At 35.8% G+C, this 19,961-nt stretch overlaps 1 protein-coding gene across 10 annotated transcripts in view; it reads right to left on the minus strand.

The window, feature by feature from the left end:
* The window catches only part of hdac9b (histone deacetylase 9b), a 160,131-nt gene that overhangs the window by 52,138 nt on the left and 88,032 nt on the right, over positions 1 to 19,961 (minus strand). For 2 of the 10 annotated variants that reach the window (XM_073924741.1, XM_073924738.1), the window contains exon 1: positions 19,242 to 19,464. The exons of the other annotated variants lie outside the window; for them this stretch is intronic. The gene's annotated coding sequence lies outside the window, so the exon portion shown is untranslated. Of the gene's footprint in view, positions 1 to 19,241; positions 19,465 to 19,961 lie in introns of those variants that run through there. 10 annotated transcript variants of the gene reach the window in all.

Genomic DNA, 19,961 nt, shown 5'->3' on the forward strand with positions numbered 1-19,961 from the left:
TTATTTATACTTCTACAGTATACACTCACCAGCCACTTTATTAGGTACACAAGCTCAGCTGTTTGTTAAAGCAAATATCTCATCAGTCAATCACATGGCAGCAACTCAATGCATTTAGGCATGTAGACATGGTCAAGACGATCTTCTGCATTTGAAACCACGCATCAGAATGGGGAAGAAAGGTGATTTAAGTGACTTTGAATGTGGCATGGTTGAGCTGGTCTAAATACTTCTGCTGATATACTGGGATTTTCACGCACAACTATCTCTAGGGTTTACAGAGAATGGTCTGAAAAAAAAAAAATCCAGCGAATGTCAGTTCTTTAGGCGCAAATGCCTTGTTGATGCCAGAGGTCAGAGGAGAATAGACAGACAGGTTCGAGCTGATAGAAAGGCAACAGTAACTCAAATAACCACTTATTAAAACCAAGGTATGTAGAAGAGCATTTCTGAATGGACAACATGTCAAACCTTGAGGCGGATGGGCTACAGCAGCAGAAGACCACACTGGGTGCCACTCCTGTCAGCTAAGAACAGGAAACACAGGCTCACCAAAACTGGACAATAGAAGATTGAAAAAACGTTGCCTGGTCTAAAGTGTCTTGAAATTCTGCTGTGACATTCAAATGGTAGGGTCAGAATTTGGCCTCAACAGCTTGAAAGCATGGATCCAGCCTGCCTTGTATTGACAGTTCATGCTGCTGGTGGTGGTGTAATGGTGTCGAGGATATTTTCTTGGCACACTTTGGGCTCATTAGTACCATTGAACATCATGGCAACGCCACAGCCTACCTGAGTATTGTTGCTGACCATGTTCATCCCTTTATGACCACAGTGTACCCATCTTTTGATTGCTAGCAGGTTAACGCCATGTCATAAAGCGCGAACCATTTCAACCTAGTGTCTTGAACGTGACAATGAGTTCACTGTTCACACATGGCCTCCACAGTCACCAGAACTCAATCCAATGGAGCACGTTTGGGATATGGGGGAAAGGGTGATTCGCATCATGGATGTGCAGCCGACAAATCTGCAGCAACTGCGTGATGTTATCACGTCAGTATAGACCAAAATCACATGAATATTTCCAATACCAGTATGAAGGATTAGGACAGTTCTGAAGTTCTGAAGGGGGTCCTAACTGGTGCTTCTAAGGTGTACCTAATAAAGTGACCAGTGAGTGTATTGTGTCAAACTTCTACAGTTTTTATTAGTAGTGATTTTGTTAAGTAACTGTAAAACGTGAACCTTGAACTATAACATGGACAACTGTTTATAAGTTAACTACAGTGTGATTTGGTTAATATTATTGTAATCCCTTTATATAATGTGTGAAACATTATTGCATCTCCTCAACAATTATTTAGGTTTACTCACAACTGAACTACAATGCATTTGAAAAATGGTTACTCCAAAGTTTCTTTTAAAAAATCTTGTTTCATTTGCAAACTAAAGCAAACACAGTGAAATACTGTATCGAGGTTTCTTCCATCTCATATTTATTTCCATAACCATGTCGCCTTAAGGGACCCTTGTCACAAGACTTTCACAAAGAATGTTTTATTCTGTTGTCCACACTCTAAAGGTTCTTTATTGGCATCAATGTTTCTATGAAAAACCTTTAACATCCATAGAAACTTTCCAATGCTAAAAAAAGCTTCATGAAGATTCATGAAGGTTCTTTAGATTTTAACAACCAGTTAGATTAAAAGCTCCTTAAGCAGCTCAGAACTCATTTCTACATTATAAAGCTGTAGTACTTACAAAACTACTTTACAATTATATTAGTATATATACTATATATATAGTAACCACTTAATTCCAAAAATAAATAAATAAAACAATAATGGTTCCTTAAGAAGAGATTACTCCTTGAACCTGATGTTTTCCCAGTGGAAAATGTTATATTTAACTGTGTACTGTGCAGTTTGTGATTTTACATTGCTAAGATGTACAGTACATTACAGTACAGTACAGTACAAGTCAAATGTGTTCTTTCCAAGCTTGTGTAAACATTGACGCATGTCTAAGCTGAACTTCTTAGGTCTGTGAGACTGGCAGTGTGTTTGTGGTCCTGGTATTCATCACATTGTAAGCACCAAATGTCCTTACAAATTTACCAATACCAGAAATTTTTAACCTTCCCGATGTGGAAAATAGCTTATAAATAACACAGAAGGAAGTATTTTGGGAATGTAAAACTGCTAAATGTTTTCAGTAAGTATTAGGTTAGATAACAGAATACACAATCTATACAGTATAAAAGTCTATAAAAGTGTGTGCGAGCGTGTGTGCGTATATGTGTGTGTGCGTGTGTGTGTGTGGTCATTTTAGGAGCAGGTACTGTAGGTTGTGTATTAAGGCCAGTGCTGCTCTTCAGGAGGGATTTCCCAGCTGGCCAAGTGTGTTTAAGATGAATTAGTAGCTCAGAGCACACAGAAGAAGCCATCTATGTGATGGTCAAACTTTATTTAAAACTCTCCCTAACATCACACTTCTCTGATCTCTGATCTGATCCATGTTCTTTGTTACTCAATTTACTTTTCTAGATAGTATTTTTGAAAAAACAAAGCTGATTCTAATGACATGAACAGTTTTGTACAGTATTAATTAATTCATTTTCTTGTCGGCTTAGTCCCTTTATTAATCCGGGGTCGCCACAGCAGAATGAACCGCCAACTTATCCAGCAAGTTTTGTATGCAGAGGATGCCCTTCCAGCCGCAACCCATCTCTGGGAAATTTGTACAGTATATATAAAACTATTTTCAGATACGTAGTATTTATTTTGATGGTGCTGTTCACTTATTAAAATCTTCACAGCATACATACTGTATGCCCAACATTTAACTCTTTACTTTAAATTAGACAGCATTATTATATTTAGGTATACTTAGAATTCCATCCCTTATTGTTCTAATGTGGACATATTTTGCCTAAGGTGAGGTTGTGTAAAATAAAATTGAGCAGTTTTTATATTTTTGTTGAGATTTTGGAAGTTCCAACATCCAAAACCTTAAATCGAGTGGCTTGTTATTTTATACAAATCTAAAAATATCAAACGTAACAATAAAGTAAATGGCAATAGTTCCAAGAGTTTTGCTTTTAATTTTATGTTGATTGGACAAGTAAAAAAAAAAAAAAAAAAAAAAAAAAAAGCTTTGAATTTTGTATTTTCAATAAATTTTTTATAGGTGTCCATTATGGACATTAACTACTTAACTTTGTTAAATTAAGCCTTTCTTTTCAGATGGCAAGCTAATAAAACTATAACCTCCTCAGATTAAGGAAAATTAAAAAAAAATCAAATAAACTGTCTCAAAAAATCCTCTAAAATTCTAAAATAATGTTAAAATAATACTATAATACAATATATATATATATATATATATATATATATATATATATATATATATATATATATATATATATATATATATATACATTCATTCATTCATTCATTTTCCTTTGGCTTAGTCTTTCAGGTTGCCGCACAGCGAAATAAAAGCCAACTACTCCAGCAGTTTTAAGCGGTGGATGCCCTTCCAGCCACAACCCAGCATTGGGGAAACACCCATACACACTCATTCACACACACACACTCAGGGTGCACTCACACTATGCTATCTGAAGCAGGCCCAGGCGCATTGCTCGGTTCGTTTGACAAGTGTGAGTGCGTAGAATTGGGATCAGACATGGTTCAGTTGGCCAGGTCTGACCCGGTTGGAATAGGTGTGTCAAAAGCGCAGTTCAGTTGGGCTTTGGTGTTGTACGCTTGTGGAGAGAGTGCTTGTGCCCAAAACTGTACACATGACATCACTTTTAAGGGACTGTTTTATATGGATTTACTAATGATTCTTACTTTTCAATGAACTGTCGTAATTTAGTAAAGACACAAATCCCTCACTGCACGTCAGCTGTACCTTCAGCAAACCTAATACCTGCAGCACGAGGCCTTTATGATAATTTATCAGCGCCAAAAGTTGTTGATTTGCTCCGCAAAAGATTTGACTGCGTGCCACTGCTAGTGGCATTGCACAAAATGCGTGGGCCCACCTGAAGGGGGGCGGGGGGGTTGTGGTGCTTATGATCGCGCAAAGTGAAGACTCTGGAAGAGGGGGAGGTGGGGGGTGGGGGTTGTGCTTATGATTGCGCCGCTTAGTGAAGGGCGAAGAGTGGTTGGGGGGTATGATCACGCAAAGGTGAGTGAGTTATTTGGAGGGGGTGTTAAGGCAGAGGTCAGATATGATCGTGCGAACTGAAGACATGGGGGGGACATTTATCATCCGCTATGCATGACCTGTGGGCCCGTCCGCTACACCACTGGCAACTGCATCACAAATGACTAAAACTGTATAACTAAAGAAATCTCCACTGTTCTGAGCAAGAGCACTTCTCTTTCCTTTATTTTGGAACTGTGGGAGAAACCGGACCACCCGGAGGAACATAGGTAGAACATGTAAACTCCACATAGAAAAGCCAGCTGGCCCAACTGGGGCTTGAACCAGCAACGTTCTTGCTGTGAGGCAACAGTGCTAACCACTGACCCATCATGCCACCCTTTATAGCACATAACCTTTATAGCACTTAATGGGAACCAAAACTCAACCAATTAAGGGAAATGGGGAAATAACCATGGGAGACACCAGTCTCAGTTAAGGAACTAGTTCTGCTTTGCCCAAATAGAATAATAAATAAAATCATAAGCATGAACCATATTGCACCAAACCCAAAAACTAATAAAATCATATTAGTTATTTTGCACTCTATTACACATTATCAATAGACTTTATGAATTAAAATCTTCTTAGTGTTGCATAAATCTTACTGCTCTACCGCAGCAAAACATACTTGACAAACTACATGTTTTGTTGACAAAGAAAATCCATTGTTCATTGTTAGTTGTGTAGCGGAGCATTGAAGTCATAACGCTGAATTCCAAAGTTTAACAATGCTGAACCTGATTCAAAATCCAAAAAATAATGTCAATAACCTGCAAGCTTGTTTCAACCCCTTATTTAATGCTAACCATGCTAACATCAGTGCTCTCTTGTCTTATATTTAAAAGCAATATGTCATAATGGCTTATGGATTTTTAGGATGAGCTAAAGGATATTTAAAACAAGTGTGCTTGGAAGGTGTTACTGATAGTAGTAAATATTATGGCAAGAGCTTAAGTACTTGTAACTGAAGTCACTATGGCAGAAGCATGCATCTATAAATAGTGTGTATTTACAGTACGGCAGTCTGGCGTCTGTGTGAACTCAGTGAGCTGGTCAGTTAATGGCACTATGCTGCAAACATGCACTTTAAATCAACTACACTTTCCAGGAAGGTTAACAACCAACAGCATCAGTAAATTAACACCTATGATAAAGTGCAAATCTCGACTTTGCTAAAGGACAGACATGAGTTAAAGGCAGGAGTGTAAAGTAACAAATTACAAATACTCAACTACTGTAATTAATTAAATTTTTTTTTTCTTGGGAATTATAATTTACTTAGTGTGTACTTTTTCTTTCCCTCGAGTAGATTTTTAGTGTTGTGTCCACTACCCTACTAATTTTCTTCAACCTGCAGTCACTACTTATTCATAGTCATTACTATGGGGATTAGAAAAACCTTGTCTTGTGATTCCTGTCCAATCAGATTGCACATAGAAGCAAACTTGCATCTTAATGAACTACCTCAAGACATTGGCGATTTATAATTGTATCAAACTGTTTGGAAGCATCAAAAGCAGGGTTTAATTTGTGCCAGAACACGCCGGACCCAGAACCTCTGATATCTGATCTGGAACCTTATTTTAACAATCCCCCTCCTCAACCACCCTCCTACCCGGTCTGCTTTTCCCTTTCACTTTCTTCAGCGAGCCATCACCCCCCACCCCCACCCCCACCCCTTCTCCACTTTTTTTCTGTGAAACCTCTTCATCCTGTGGTAACATGCCGGATCTGTAACCCCGATCTGTTCCAGGTCCTCGCAATTCACAAATTAAGCACTGGTTAAAAGTGTCCAAGAAAATGTCTAAAATCTTAACACACATTTGTTTACTGTATGATGACTGAAATGGCCTTAAACACCCAGCAGGCACAAGACGTCAACATAACGTGAGATTGATGCTGTACCCCATCGTTGTGGGGATGTTGCATTTTGTTTGCAATTGAAAAAAGTGTTGATGTCAGAACCCAACGTCAGGCCGACGTCAATGTCCAACATCCAACCTAAAATCAACTGAATATCAACGTCTAATGATGTTGCAGTTTGACGTTGTGTGGACGTTACCACTGACGTCTATCAAACATTTTATTTCAGTTTCAATACATTACAAAAATTAGTATTTAATGTCAATATGACGTAAGTTTAAGATGTTGGTACAACATTGGATTTAGGTTACTTTCCAACACAATCTTGACGCTGGCTAGACATTGAATTTTGGTCACCTGACATCACCATCTAAATCTAACCCAATATTAACGTCTTATGATGTGTAACTGCTGGCCAATAACTAAATGCACTACAGAATGTTACATTTACACACATACACAAATTACATGTAAACGCATCAGCTTTTACTCACTACTCTTGAGAACTTTTAAAAGGGCTACACTTTACTCATACTTTGAGTAATATTTACAACAGATACTTTTACTCTACTTGCACTACATTTTTAAGCAAGTACTGGTACTTTTACATAAGAATGATTTTTCAGTACTCTTTCCATCACTGGATAAAATGAGAGTACACCTAAAAATGAAATTTTGTCACAAGTGTGTCATCATTGATAATCCATTCTTTGTTGTATGGTATATAAAATAAATTAAAAGAAAACTTATTGTTTTTATTATTAAAGTATAAAACATGAGACTAAAAGTTGATATTTTGGCATGAAATATGAAATGGTTAAGTTAAGTGAAAATTAAGTAAATGCAAATTTTTTGCATAAAATAATAATTAAAACAGTGAGTCACAATTGGACTTTTATTTCAAAAAGTCAATTGCAAACATATCATACTTGTTTTATCATAATTGTGACACTATGGTTTTTTATTAATTTACTTTATAATTGACTTCATTATATATTAAAAGCTCATTGTTATATCTATCTATCTATCTATCTATCTATCTATCTATCTATCTATCTATCTATCTATCTATCTATCTATCTATCTATCTATCTATCTATCTATCTATCTATCTATCTATCTATCTATCTATCTATCTATCTATCTATCTATCTACCTACCTACCTACCTACCTGTCTGTCTGTCTGTCTGTCTGTCTGTCAAATATATTCTATGCAATTTTCTTTTCGACTTAATCCCATTATTAATCAGTGGTTGCCACAGCGGAATGAATGACAACTTATCCAGCATATATTTTTTACATAATCGATGCCCTGCCAGCTGCAACCCAACACTGAGAAACACCCATAGACATACACTAACTACAGCCAAGTTATCTTACCCAATTCACCTATGAGGCACACAACATCATAAGACATTTTTGTTAGGTTAGATTTAGGTCATGACGTCAGGTGACCTAAATTAAATGTCTAGCCAGCATCTACGGATAACGTTATTTTGACGTCCAATAACAACATCAAATGGCACTGATATGTGGTTTATTTTAGGTTGATTTGGAAAGTGACCAAAAACAACGTCTTTTAGATGTCATAGTTGTATCGTTCACACAACGTTAAGCTGTAACATGATTAGATGTTGTTATTTGGTTGATTTTAGGTTTATTTTAGGTTGGACGTTAGACATTGACGTTGACCTGACGTTGGGTTCTGACATCAAACCGATCATCAACCTGTTTCATTTCCAAACAAAAAACAACATCCTTATAATGTTGGGGTACATTGGGCTACACTATCAATATGACATCATATTGACTTCATGTGCCTGCAGGGATGTCTTTGGACTTGTGGAGGAAACCAGAAAACCCGGAGAAAACCCATGTGAACGGGGAGAACATGCAAACTCATCTATCTATCTATCTATCTATCTATCTATCTATCTATCTATCTATCTATCTATCTATCTATCTATCTATCTATCTATCTATCTATCTATCTATCTATCTATCTATCTATCTATCTATCTATCTATCTATCTATCTATCTATCATCTATCTATCTATCTATCTATCTATCTATCTATCTATCTATCTATCTATCTATCGGATCGTGTGCCCAAGCAATCATTCCATGAAACAGTGTGCAACCAAATAAAATATACCCACAGCTGTCAAAAAACGTCATCATGTGGAATATATCAGGTAAATAAATTCACTTATGGCTTGAATCTAACAGTAAGAAAGCAAAAGTTTTATGAAGGTTTACTTTGCCACTTTAGTTGAAAACTGATCAGCCTGCAAGGACAAATGATACTGGCCTTCTTCTAATGACTCTCAAGACCAAAATTATTGGAAATTAGAAGTATGTCTTTTAAAGATGTCAATTTGTGCTCAGTTAAAGTCTGCAAGAAGACAGTAACAAATTGACCATTCAAGTATTTATTGTAAAGGAGTAATTTTAAGTGCACTCTAAAAAATGATGGGTTGTTTTGACTCAAATTGGATAAAATATGGACAAACTCGAATGTTGGGTTAAATTGGGTCCTATTAAATTCAATTCCAACTAACCCAGTGGTTGTTTTGGCCATAGTTGACCAAAAATCGGTTTGAGACAACCTAACCTTTTTTAGATGGCATGATTTGATGTACCTATATGTTTAAGTTCATGTCTGAGTGATTACACACAATGTGTTACATGTTGTATGCTAGTTCCCTTCAAAAATTTAATTCAAATATCTTAATTGAATATAAAATCAAAATAAAATAGAAGAAATTGTGATTTTTCAGTTTCACGTAGTCACTTTGGTGAATTTCTCACAACACTATTTACATTTGCACAACAGTTATTGCATTTCTCAAAACAATTAGTCATTTGTGCACATCATAGTAGCAGTTTCTCATTCCATTTAACAAATTGCAAATGCTTTTAGACCTCATGAATCAATTGTTTTCATACAACTCTCTGCTGTTTATAACATTATCATTTGCTTATGTAATTTCAGTTAAAATTAATTAAACTAGTGAATGCTGAATAGTCATTCCATATAAATCTATTAGTCCTCATTTCATTACTTGAGTCATTAAATACAACATTGTTGAACTAGTTGTCAAAATCTGTCAAATCATTTTAAAAAAATCTATTTTTTTCACTGAAAATGTCTTCTAAATTGAACAATTTCATGAATGATTTGCAGACCTGTGTATGTTGTAGATTCAGTGCTAATATGTACTGCAATATTGTTTACAGGTTTGCACAGCTCTACCCAAAGGGAGTTTATGTATATGATGTAAATAAGGGTGTATTAATTTGATTGCACAACACTTTGAATACATTAGAATAGCAAAGAGCAATTACAGAAAAATGTGCAACACACATATTCAGTGTCTTGTGCTCAGATACCTCACTAAATGCAGTGATTTCTAACTTTACTGTAGTTTTCAAATGCATTTTCTTTACATCATGCACCTACAGTTGAAGTTGTTTGAAGAATTATTGGCCCTCCGTTAATTTTTTCTAAAAAATTTCCCAATATATGTTAAACAAGGCAAAGACATTTTCACAGTATGTCTGATAATATTTGTCTCTTCTGGAGAAAGTCTTACTTTTTATTATTATTTTTTTGGGGGCCTTCTTTTTTTATCAAAGTGTCCGAAAAATAAGATGCATCAGCTTCCATGATACTACAAAAAAGGAAAAATTCAGCACTCATAACTGTAAGAATCATTGTTAGTGACTTTTGCACCAATAATAGCGGATCAGAGACGAACAACAAATCATCATATTAATTTTTGGTACACTAAATGCAGTCATGTCTAACTTTACTGTAGTTTTCAAATGGCTGTGTAAATAGTATATAGAGCTGTCTTGAGCATTTTGAGGAAGTGTCACCAAAATCTGACTGTTTTGCATTGGAAAACGTTTACAGAGTAAACTGTTCTAATAAAAACATGACAAAGCCTTTTGACTATCTTGTTCATAAACAATGGTGTCAGGACTTTTCATCTTGATGACAGTGACACTTTCATTGACATCAATACTTGCTTTTGAGGAATGAGCTCTCCATTTTGAGCAAATGGCACACTTTTGCAGGTTATCAGCTAGGTTTTGCAGTTTGTACTAATTGTTTTGAGAAATGCATTAACTGCTGTGTAAATGTAAATAGTTTTGAGAGAAATGCACCAAAGCGACTGAGAAAAACTGTATTATTACTAATATTATTATTCATTCATTAATTTTCTTTTCAGCTTAATCCCATTATTAATCAGTTTTTATGCAATGGATGCCCTGCCAGCTGCAACCCATCTGTACTTGGCAAGATGTGAACTTTAAATTGGAACAGTACTTTGGCGACGGTTGATGACGTTTCACGAGGACACAAGAACGCAAGTACAGACAAGAACACATGTTGAGAAACAGCCATAGTCAAGCTGTAACATGATTAGATGTTGATATTTGATTTTAGGTTGATTTTAGGTTGGACATTGGACATTGAAGTTGGCTTGTTGTTGTGTTCTGACGTCAACCCAATCATCAACCTGTTTCAATTTTAAACAAAATCCAACGTCTCCATGATGTTGGGGTACATTGGGGTACATCATATTGATGTCCTTTGCCTGCAGGGATGTCTTAGGACTTCTGGGGAAACCCAGAAAACTTAGAGGAAACACACGCGAAGAGAGGGAGAACATGCAAACTCCACACAGAAATGCCAACTGACCCAGCTAAGGCTCGAACCAGCAAACTTCTTGCTGTGAGGCGATCGTGCTGCCCACTACGCCACCGTGACGCCCCACTATTATTATTATTATTATTATTGTTATTATTATATCAACAAATATAAATCGGTTTCCTGGTAGAATTAAGCATTAACCTTAAATTTTATCAAAATTTTCTTAGCAATGCACATTACTAAACAAAAAAAAAAAAAAGGGTTTTGATTTATTTACAGTAGCATTTTTGGTCATTTGTGGAATTTAAGTTACTGCATCTAATGCCAACTAATTCTCATTAGATTATAAGTAGACTGTTTGGGGTTAGGGTTAGTGCAAGTTGACATGTACTTGCAAAGTTTCTTATTAAATATCTGTTTAGCTGCAGTATCATCAGATATTAAGCAGACAGTCTATTAATACGCAAATGGACCATCAAAATAAAGTGTTACAGTATTTTTTGTTCTTCATGGAGCACGATCTTTGCATAATATAATGATTTTACGCATCAAAAAATAATCTATTACTTTGATCCCTGCAATGTATTTTTGGCTATTCCCACAAATCTCGTCAACATAAGGTTGTGCTTGAGTATTTTAACTAAAATCCCAGTCTTTAACAATAAATTGTGTGGCTTTGATTTTTTTTCTTAATATATCATTCTGTTCTAGAGATCCAGATCCACCTCAAAGACCCAATCTCATCTGCATCTAAAATTATGCATCGCCATTTACTCACAGATAACCTACTGTACACTCTGATATTTGCCCGCTACTTCCTGTGCTGGTTTTTGTAGGGATAGACGGTGTATTTCCGTGCCTGTAAAGAGCAAGTAGCCCTGATAGATGGACGGAAAAAAGCAAAGTGGCAGGGGGCCCGTTATAGCTCATCCACGTCAGCACTGGCCTTTATTCGTTCTAGTCTTATTAAAGCATTTAAGTGTAGCGTCAAAGTGTAAGCTGTAGTTACACACGCACACACACAAACATACAAATGTGCCTAGCCAAAGACAGTGCCGTCACCTCAACGACATGAGCCGGATCAGACAAAAGCTCTCTAGCGTTTTCTGAATATAAATGTGAGCTAAATGGAGAGCTCTCAACAAAACAGGGTAATAGAGGGAAAAGGAGAACAAGAGAGCACATCAAAAAGGAAGGTCACCACAATGGGCTTTGTTTCACATCACAGACAGCATTCGTGCTTTGCATTTACAGGCAAAAGGCGATGAAGTTTATATACAGAAACAGAGAAATTTGTTAATTTCTTAAGAAAGCCAATTCTGCCCACCGCTGCATTTTTGTTTGATCAAAATTACAGTAAAACAGTTACATTGTGTAATATTATTGGAGTTTACTTTTATGATTCTTTGCTGAAAAACACAGTTTAAAATAACAGCTTATATTTGCATTTTCTTTACATCATGCACTTTTTAAAAAAATATTTCCCAAATTATGTTTAACAGAGCTAAGACATTTTCACAGTAGGTCTGATAATATTTGTTTCTTCTGGAGAAAGTCTTATTTGTTTTATTTAGGCTAAAATAAAAGCTGTTATTATTTTTTTAAACACTATTATAAGGACAAAACTATTAGCCCCTTTAAGCTATACATTTTTTTCGATTGCCTTCAGAAACCACCTTTATACAATGACTTGCCTAATTATCCTAACTTGCAAAGTTAAGCTAATAAACCTAGTTAAGCCTTTAAATGTCACTTTAAGCTGAGTACTAGAGTCTTGAAAAATATCTAGTCAAATATTGAAGAAATGTGTTGAAGAAATCTTCTCTCAGTTAAACAGAGAATGGAGGAAAATAAACAGAGGGCTAATAATTCAGGGGGGCTTATAATTCTGACTTCAAATGTATTTATAATGTTAAATAGACTTCATTTTTATCAAAGTGTCTGAAAATTAAGATGTATCAGCTTCCATGATACTACAAAAACAAAGTAACTGTAAGAATCATTGTTAGTGACTTTTGTACCAATAATAGCTGATCAGAGTAGAACAGCAAATCATCATATTAATTTTTGGTACAAAATGAAACTATTTTAAATAAAGTAAAGTGTGTTGGGTGGGCAGCGCGGTGGCACAGTGGGTAGCGCTGTCACCTCACAGCAAGAAGGTCGCTTGTTCGAGCCTCGGCTGGGTCAGTTGGCATTTCTGTGTGAAGTTTGTATGTTCTCCACATGTTTGCATAGGTTTCCTCCAAGCCTTCTGATAGCGCGAGTCCAGAGATATGTGCTATAGGTGAATTGGGGAAGCTAAATTGTCTGTAGTTTATATGTGTGAATGAGAGTGTTTGGGTACTTCCCAGTGATGCATCCACTGCGTAAAACATATTCTGGTTAAGTTAGCAGTTCATTTTGCTGTGGAGTCCCCTGATTAATAAAGGGAATTAGCTGTAAAGAAAATGAATGAATGAATGAATGAATTAATTAATTAATTAATAAAAAAACGCTAGCTTTAACACTGTTCCTTTATGTTATCTCAAACACAAATCAATTTAGTTATCTTCAATACTTTTACAAATTTAAGCCAACTAAACATAAAACAATTGATTCCCCAAGGTGTAGACATAAATAACTATGATGGTTGGGTTTAGGTTTGAGAAAGTTGTAGACGTTAATAACAATGATGGTTAGGTATAGGGTTGTGGTAGGTATAGACCAGTGGTCACCAAACTTATTCCTGGAGGGCCGGTGTCCTGCAGATTTTTGTTCCAACCCTAATCAAACACACCTGAACAAGCTAATCAAGGTCTTACTTGGTATACTTGAAACATCCAGGCAGGTACGTTGAGGCAAGTTGGAGCTAAACCCTGCAGGGACACCGGCCCTCCAGGACCGAGATTGGTGACCCCTGGTATAGACGATAATAACTAACGATTGCATTTAGGTGTAGAGTAGGTGTAGACATTATTAACTGATGTACAGTGCCATCTTGCCAACAACATAGTTTTGACATCCCTTCATAACTTCAAGTTATGGCTCTAACATACTACAAGTTACGCCTCTAAGGCCCCTTCATGTTACACCCCTGTCTTGCAGTCCGCAGACAGACCCTACTCTGTTCATGAAGGCGGGATTCGAATGCTGAGGGGAACAGTTCTAGTAAGTGACTAAGAAAAAAAAAAAAAACAGAAGCCAAAAAATTAGTAAAAGTAAAAAGTAAAGAACAGGCTAAGAATGTGGTAAAATCTGAAAACATGTTAAAGATCGGACAAGGGCTTTTCTTTTTCTGGATTGCCTTTTAAAACTGTTGGTTGGGTTTAGAGCAGGAGGAGGGTGGGTCAGTCGATTGCTCAGTCAGTCAGTCAATAGCCTTTGGTGGATTAACATGAAAGACAAGCAGGCGCAAATAGCACTAGCAAGAGAAATTTGAGATCTGTGAAAGCATACACAGCGGCCTTTGGCAAATTTGCGAAAACAAAACCTACAAAAAAAATTTAACTTCTTGGATGTGTTTTGCAATCTCCAGAAATGTATATAGCGTTACGTTTTCAGAATGAGCCTGAGTTGGTTTTTTCTGTATTTGTGAAAAAACAACAAATGTAGCCTTCATTTATAATTGGTTTATTTTTAAACAAGTATTACTGTTTCCAAACTTTTGAAATGCCATCTTTTTGAGTGCTTGAAGCAACACACATACCCAGCAAGACTCGACAGCATTATGTCTATACATTTCCATCGGAAGCACATTATAGAATCTTTATTTCTTTTTTCAAGGGTACCAAATGTGTTTACTCTAAAAGCCCTGCATGCTTTCTTTGGTTCTTTGCTCTCGCCTCGCTCCATATAAAGGCAGCGCTGCATTAGCTGTCCTCCGGGTGAGCAAATATTGCTCTTTAGTTAATTAGATCAGACTGCAGCGTGTTTTTGTTCCATACTGGATGATGACCACTTTGTGTGGGAGAGGAGGTGTCAGTTCCAGAGTGTCTGCTCACTTGTTTTTCTTTGCTTCAAAGATACAGTCTCTCTTATTTTCAGCTCTCTCGTGTCTGTCTGTCTGTCTGTCTCTTTCTTTGTGTAACCCTTAGATCCAATAAATGGATTAGGTGCACTGTCTGACCAAGAAATTATACTTTTTCATTGATGGCCTAGATGCGTGTGTGTGTGTGAAAGAGAGAGAGAGAGAGAGAGAGAGAGAGAGAGAGAGAGAGAGAGAGAGAGAGAGAGAGAGAGTACTTAAAAACACAAAATTGCTGAAAAATATCAAGTGAAATAAACTACATCTGAAAAACAGCATCCTTTGTGTATGTCTTCAAATGTAAATAGAATAATTCAAAAGAAGGATAAACAACATGCTCTCTTCTGATATTTAATATTAGCTTTATTAATTATTTTGTATAAGGAATTGTCTTTTCTAGCAAATATAGCCCTTACTATTGAATTTTGTTCCTGTTTTTCTTTCTTTATTTTTTTTTTAAACCAAATAATAAGATTTTACAAGGACGGTTCTTTTTTGGGGGGTTCATTTATTTAGCAACCCCAAAATATGTTGCTGATAGATTATTTTTACACATTCCTATTAAATATTATTAATGTGCAACCATGAAGTAATTTAAACAGAACAATGCAGGGTGGTTATGTTCAAATAACCTTTAAAAAAAATCTCAAATAATTAATTTGGATCATGATACAAAACAATCCTAGAAACAATTTTTTAAGCTTTATTTTCATAAGCTAAAAATCATTTTCTCAGAACATGGCATTATCTCTTTTTATAAATGTAAACTAACCTTTCATAATTATAAACTATGTTCTGAATAATTATATGAGTAAAAAAAGTATAATTCTGTTTATATTAAATTATTTGCAACAGGCTGTTTTATACGACTGAAGGGCTTTATTCAGCAAAACAACCGTCTGGATGCATTTTTATCCCATTGCAAGGCTAGTTGCCACAAAATGTAAAGTCACAAGATGCAGCCAAGAAATCAAAATTATTAAACCCAATTTAATTCTTTTTTCTTTTTAAAATATTTTCCAAATAATGTTTAATAGAGCAAGGACATTTTCGCAGTACAGTATGTCTGATAATATAGATAATATATATATATATATATATATATATATGTATATATGTATGTATGTATGTATGTATATGTGTATATATATATATATATATATATATATATATATATATATATATATATATATATATATATATATATATATATATATATATATTCTGAAGAAAGTCTTAATTGTTTTATTTCGACTAAAATAAAAGCATTTTTTTAACCATTTTAAGATCAAAATTATTAGCCCCTTTAAGCTTTTTTATTCAAAAGTCTACAGAACAAACCATCGTTATACAATCACTTGTCGCGCCTGCTCTTCTTGTGTAAATCTTTGTTCACTGGCTGTTTAAATGACTGACTGACTGACTGACTGACCGACTAACCAACCTTTCTCTTCCCTAAACCCAACTAACCCAAGCAATCTAGAAAAAGAAAATCCCCTCGTTTGATTTTTGGCACATTTTCAGATTTTACCACATTCTAACCTGGTTATTTTCTTGTTTATTAAAATTTTAAGTAAAAAAAAACAGTGGCGTTCATTTTAAAGATCAAATGCAGCCACACAGGTTTCTAGCTACATACTTTGCGATTTTTAGAAACGGGGGAGATCAAATGTAAAATAAAAGTGAAACTACATGGTCGCAGTGGACTTTTCATTTTTTAATTTTTCTTTTGAAACATCTGTTAGTTCTGCCATCCCATGGATGTTTACAAAAAGGATGTATATCAAAAAAATGTAAAAACAAAAACAGATTTTCAAAAAATGTAGACAGCACCCTCTAGTGGATTTTTAAGTGCAATTAAATATACCCAGATGCATTTTACGTATCCTGCATACTTTGTTTCACAAAAAATATTAGATAAGACTCGTATTTCCAGTGATCCTGAGGAAAACAATGGTTTTACAAGATGGCAATAGTAATTTTGTATGAATTCAGAAAATATGAGTTGGATAGCCTCCTAGACCCTCATAGATTCACTTTTACTCAGACTACAATTGTGCCAACATATGAACTACAACTCCTTTCAGACACCACACACACATCTGTCCCGGTTCTTCATTGATTGCACACACACAGCTGGGAGCCACTCAAGACTGATTACATGGACCATATAAACAGCACACACAGTCACAGATATGGCTTGTTGGTACTACCCTGAAACATTACAAAGCGAGACTCTTTAGACTCTCCGGGCCCTATCATACACCCGGCACAATGTGGCGCAAGGCACGACGCAATAGTTGTTTGCTAGATTAAGCTTGGCGCAAGAGTCGTTTTGAGGTTTTGCGCTGCCTGGTTTAAATAGCAAATGCATTTGCGCTCATTTGTCCGCCCATAGGCGTTCTGGTCTAAAAAGGAAGGTGTTCTGAGGCGCACTGCTGGCGCGTTGCTATTTTGAGAAACATAATAGATTTTTCAATAGACCAAAATAAACCCGGTCTAAACTCCAGCGAAGTTGCGCCTCACTTACACACTGCTTAAGACACACAAGATATAGAGCAATAAGCAAATACCTTTACATATGAAAAATAATTAAAATATAGTATATATATATATATATATATATATATATATATATATATATATATATATATATATATATATATATATATATACATATTTATATCACTGTATGTTGAGGCTAAATAGCTGATTTTCAGGAAGTAATGATTCAAGTGTATAATACAAATATAGTAAAAAAAAATAAAAAAAAAAACAATAAAGCAAATGTTGCTTTACACAATGTTTATTTTTATTATATTTGTATTATAAAACAGAATCATTCCTGGGCACTACATTGTTACTTGCTGGAGAACAAAAGACACCCTTTTCTGCCTTATACGATGACACCTGCAACCTGACCCAGAGGAAATCTCAAGCAGACAAAAGAGATGGAAGAGTGCAAAGAAATATAATTTCTCAAAAAACTATGTTTAATCAAACAGTTTGGTCTGTTCATTTCTTAATATCCTGAAATAAAATTAATGATTTTTTACACTGCTTAATACACGCACTTTTCAACGTGTAACATTATTCATATACATTTCTCACCTTAAGGTGATGCTCATGTGACTATTTATCTTTGAAGATGGACCTCATACAGCTATTTAGAATTTAATTCTTACACTGCTTGTTAGTTGAGGCAGAAGGAACTTCGTCTGTATGCAAAATAAAAAGCATAAAAAGAACCTAAAGCTACCTGACAACAATAACTTACAACAGTGACAGATTGTGTAGTTTAAGTCAAAAACTCAACCACTGATAAGCCTTTATAATAGGACACAGCAGTTAGACAGGCCACTTTCTATTAGCTGCATGACAGAAAGAATATTCTAGAGTGTTAAATACAGAACTCCAGTAATTAAATATTACCTTTTAGGAGAATGTTTCTGTGTTTATTAGCCTTATTAGTCAATACACATTTTGTGGCCTAAGAAATTAATGGCAAGAAAAATAAATGCATGAATGGTTACACAACATACTCAAAAAGGATGTAAAAGAGTAGTTTATTTATCATTACAATAAAATGGAGGGTGGCATGTGTAATTTAATGAACTAACAAACTTTCTTATTATTTATTCTTTTCTTATTCTATATTTCTTTCCTTCGTTGAAGCAGATGTGTAATCTCTGTGATTAAAACCTCCAATTTCGCCTCTTTAAAGTGTGTTGCCCTTTTTTTCCTCACCGTGACTTTCTATGGTGACTCGGCAATTCGGCAATCTACTGAAAATGCCTTTAGGTATGTGCCGTGCACGCTCATTAACCCGCGGTTATCTTCAGGAGGTTGTCTTAACTAACTCTTATCACCCGCTTTGGATTCAACATACTCGCGGTAAGCAGGTTTTGGGTAAATCAACCGAGAGTTCAGGGTTTAGCAGATGGTAAGTTAACCCAGCTTTCTGGAATACCCCCGTTCATTAGTTAGCTGCTGACAGTGGGGTCCCACTTTACACAAAGTGTCCTTAATTACTATCTACTTGTATTTAAATTAATCATTTGATACAATGCAATATGCACATATGTTTCTACATTGTACTTTTATATTTTAAATGATCTGCATGCAATTGCATCTCTAAATAATTTCTGTAATTGCATTAAAGGGGTGGTCCAGGGTGTATTTTCATAGGCTTGGTAGTGTTTAAAAAATGCAAAGCAATGTGTGTTCATGTTTCATTTGTTAAAAAAAAGAAGAAAAAAAAAGTATTTTTTTTTTTTATATATCTTACTTTGATTATATACAGGTACTTAGCTAACATGAAAACGACGGTCATATTTTCTAGTTCCTCCGCATGCCCGTCCTCAAGAGGCTCTGATTTGCTAGCTAATGTAACGGAGGGTCTGACACAGAGGGATCCGTTTGCAGTATTTTTATTAAACAGAGTTTAATAACATAGCACAAAGATGTTAAGCGTGTGCGAACTCACATAAAACACAGTTGTAGTTAGTCGATGGGCTGGCGGCTGGCAAACACAAGGTGAGTAATCAGGCATGGGTAAAAGGCAGGCGACGAGGATCAAAGTCAGGATGCAGGCTGGAGTACAGGACAGGCGGCAGGAAAGACAGAGTCGAGATACAGTCCAAAGTTGTCAATGGGAAAGGATCAGGAAACCGCTCAGTAGTGTTAGCTGTGGCAGAACAAGACTTCGCACTGAACTGGAGTGAAAGTGTGGCTTATAAAGGTGAGTGTGGGTCGTTAACGGGATAAGAACAGGTGTGTGTGCTTATCAGTTTAAGTGGATGATGTAATGCCTAGAAGTCCGGTGATGATGACCTCTGCTGGCCAGAGAGGGGAATGACTGGGACAGAGTCGGTGACAGCTAACATAATGTGCTGTGATTCGTGGATCAGTTCCATGTTACCAGGAAAAGCGTCAAACCATACAAGCACGCGCTTTAGCACTGTGCAAACAGTCATTCAGAGTAGCTGTTTGCCATATCAGTTTGTGCCTGAAGGAGACAGAAAATGACACAGAGAACGCAACCAAACCTCATGCCTGCTCTCTAAAATAACATCTGCCTTTTACAAAGATTCGGAATAAGCATGTTTAAGTAATATGAAATAATCATATTTCTTTAGCAAGATCGTTATTTGAAATGTAAAACGCAGGGGAAGGAGCCCCATAGTGACACACTGCAGCGCTACTG

Source organism: Danio rerio, chromosome 16 (assembly GCF_049306965.1).
Source record: "Danio rerio strain Tuebingen ecotype United States chromosome 16, GRCz12tu, whole genome shotgun sequence".
NCBI classification, from domain to species: domain Eukaryota; kingdom Metazoa; phylum Chordata; class Actinopteri; order Cypriniformes; family Danionidae; genus Danio; species Danio rerio.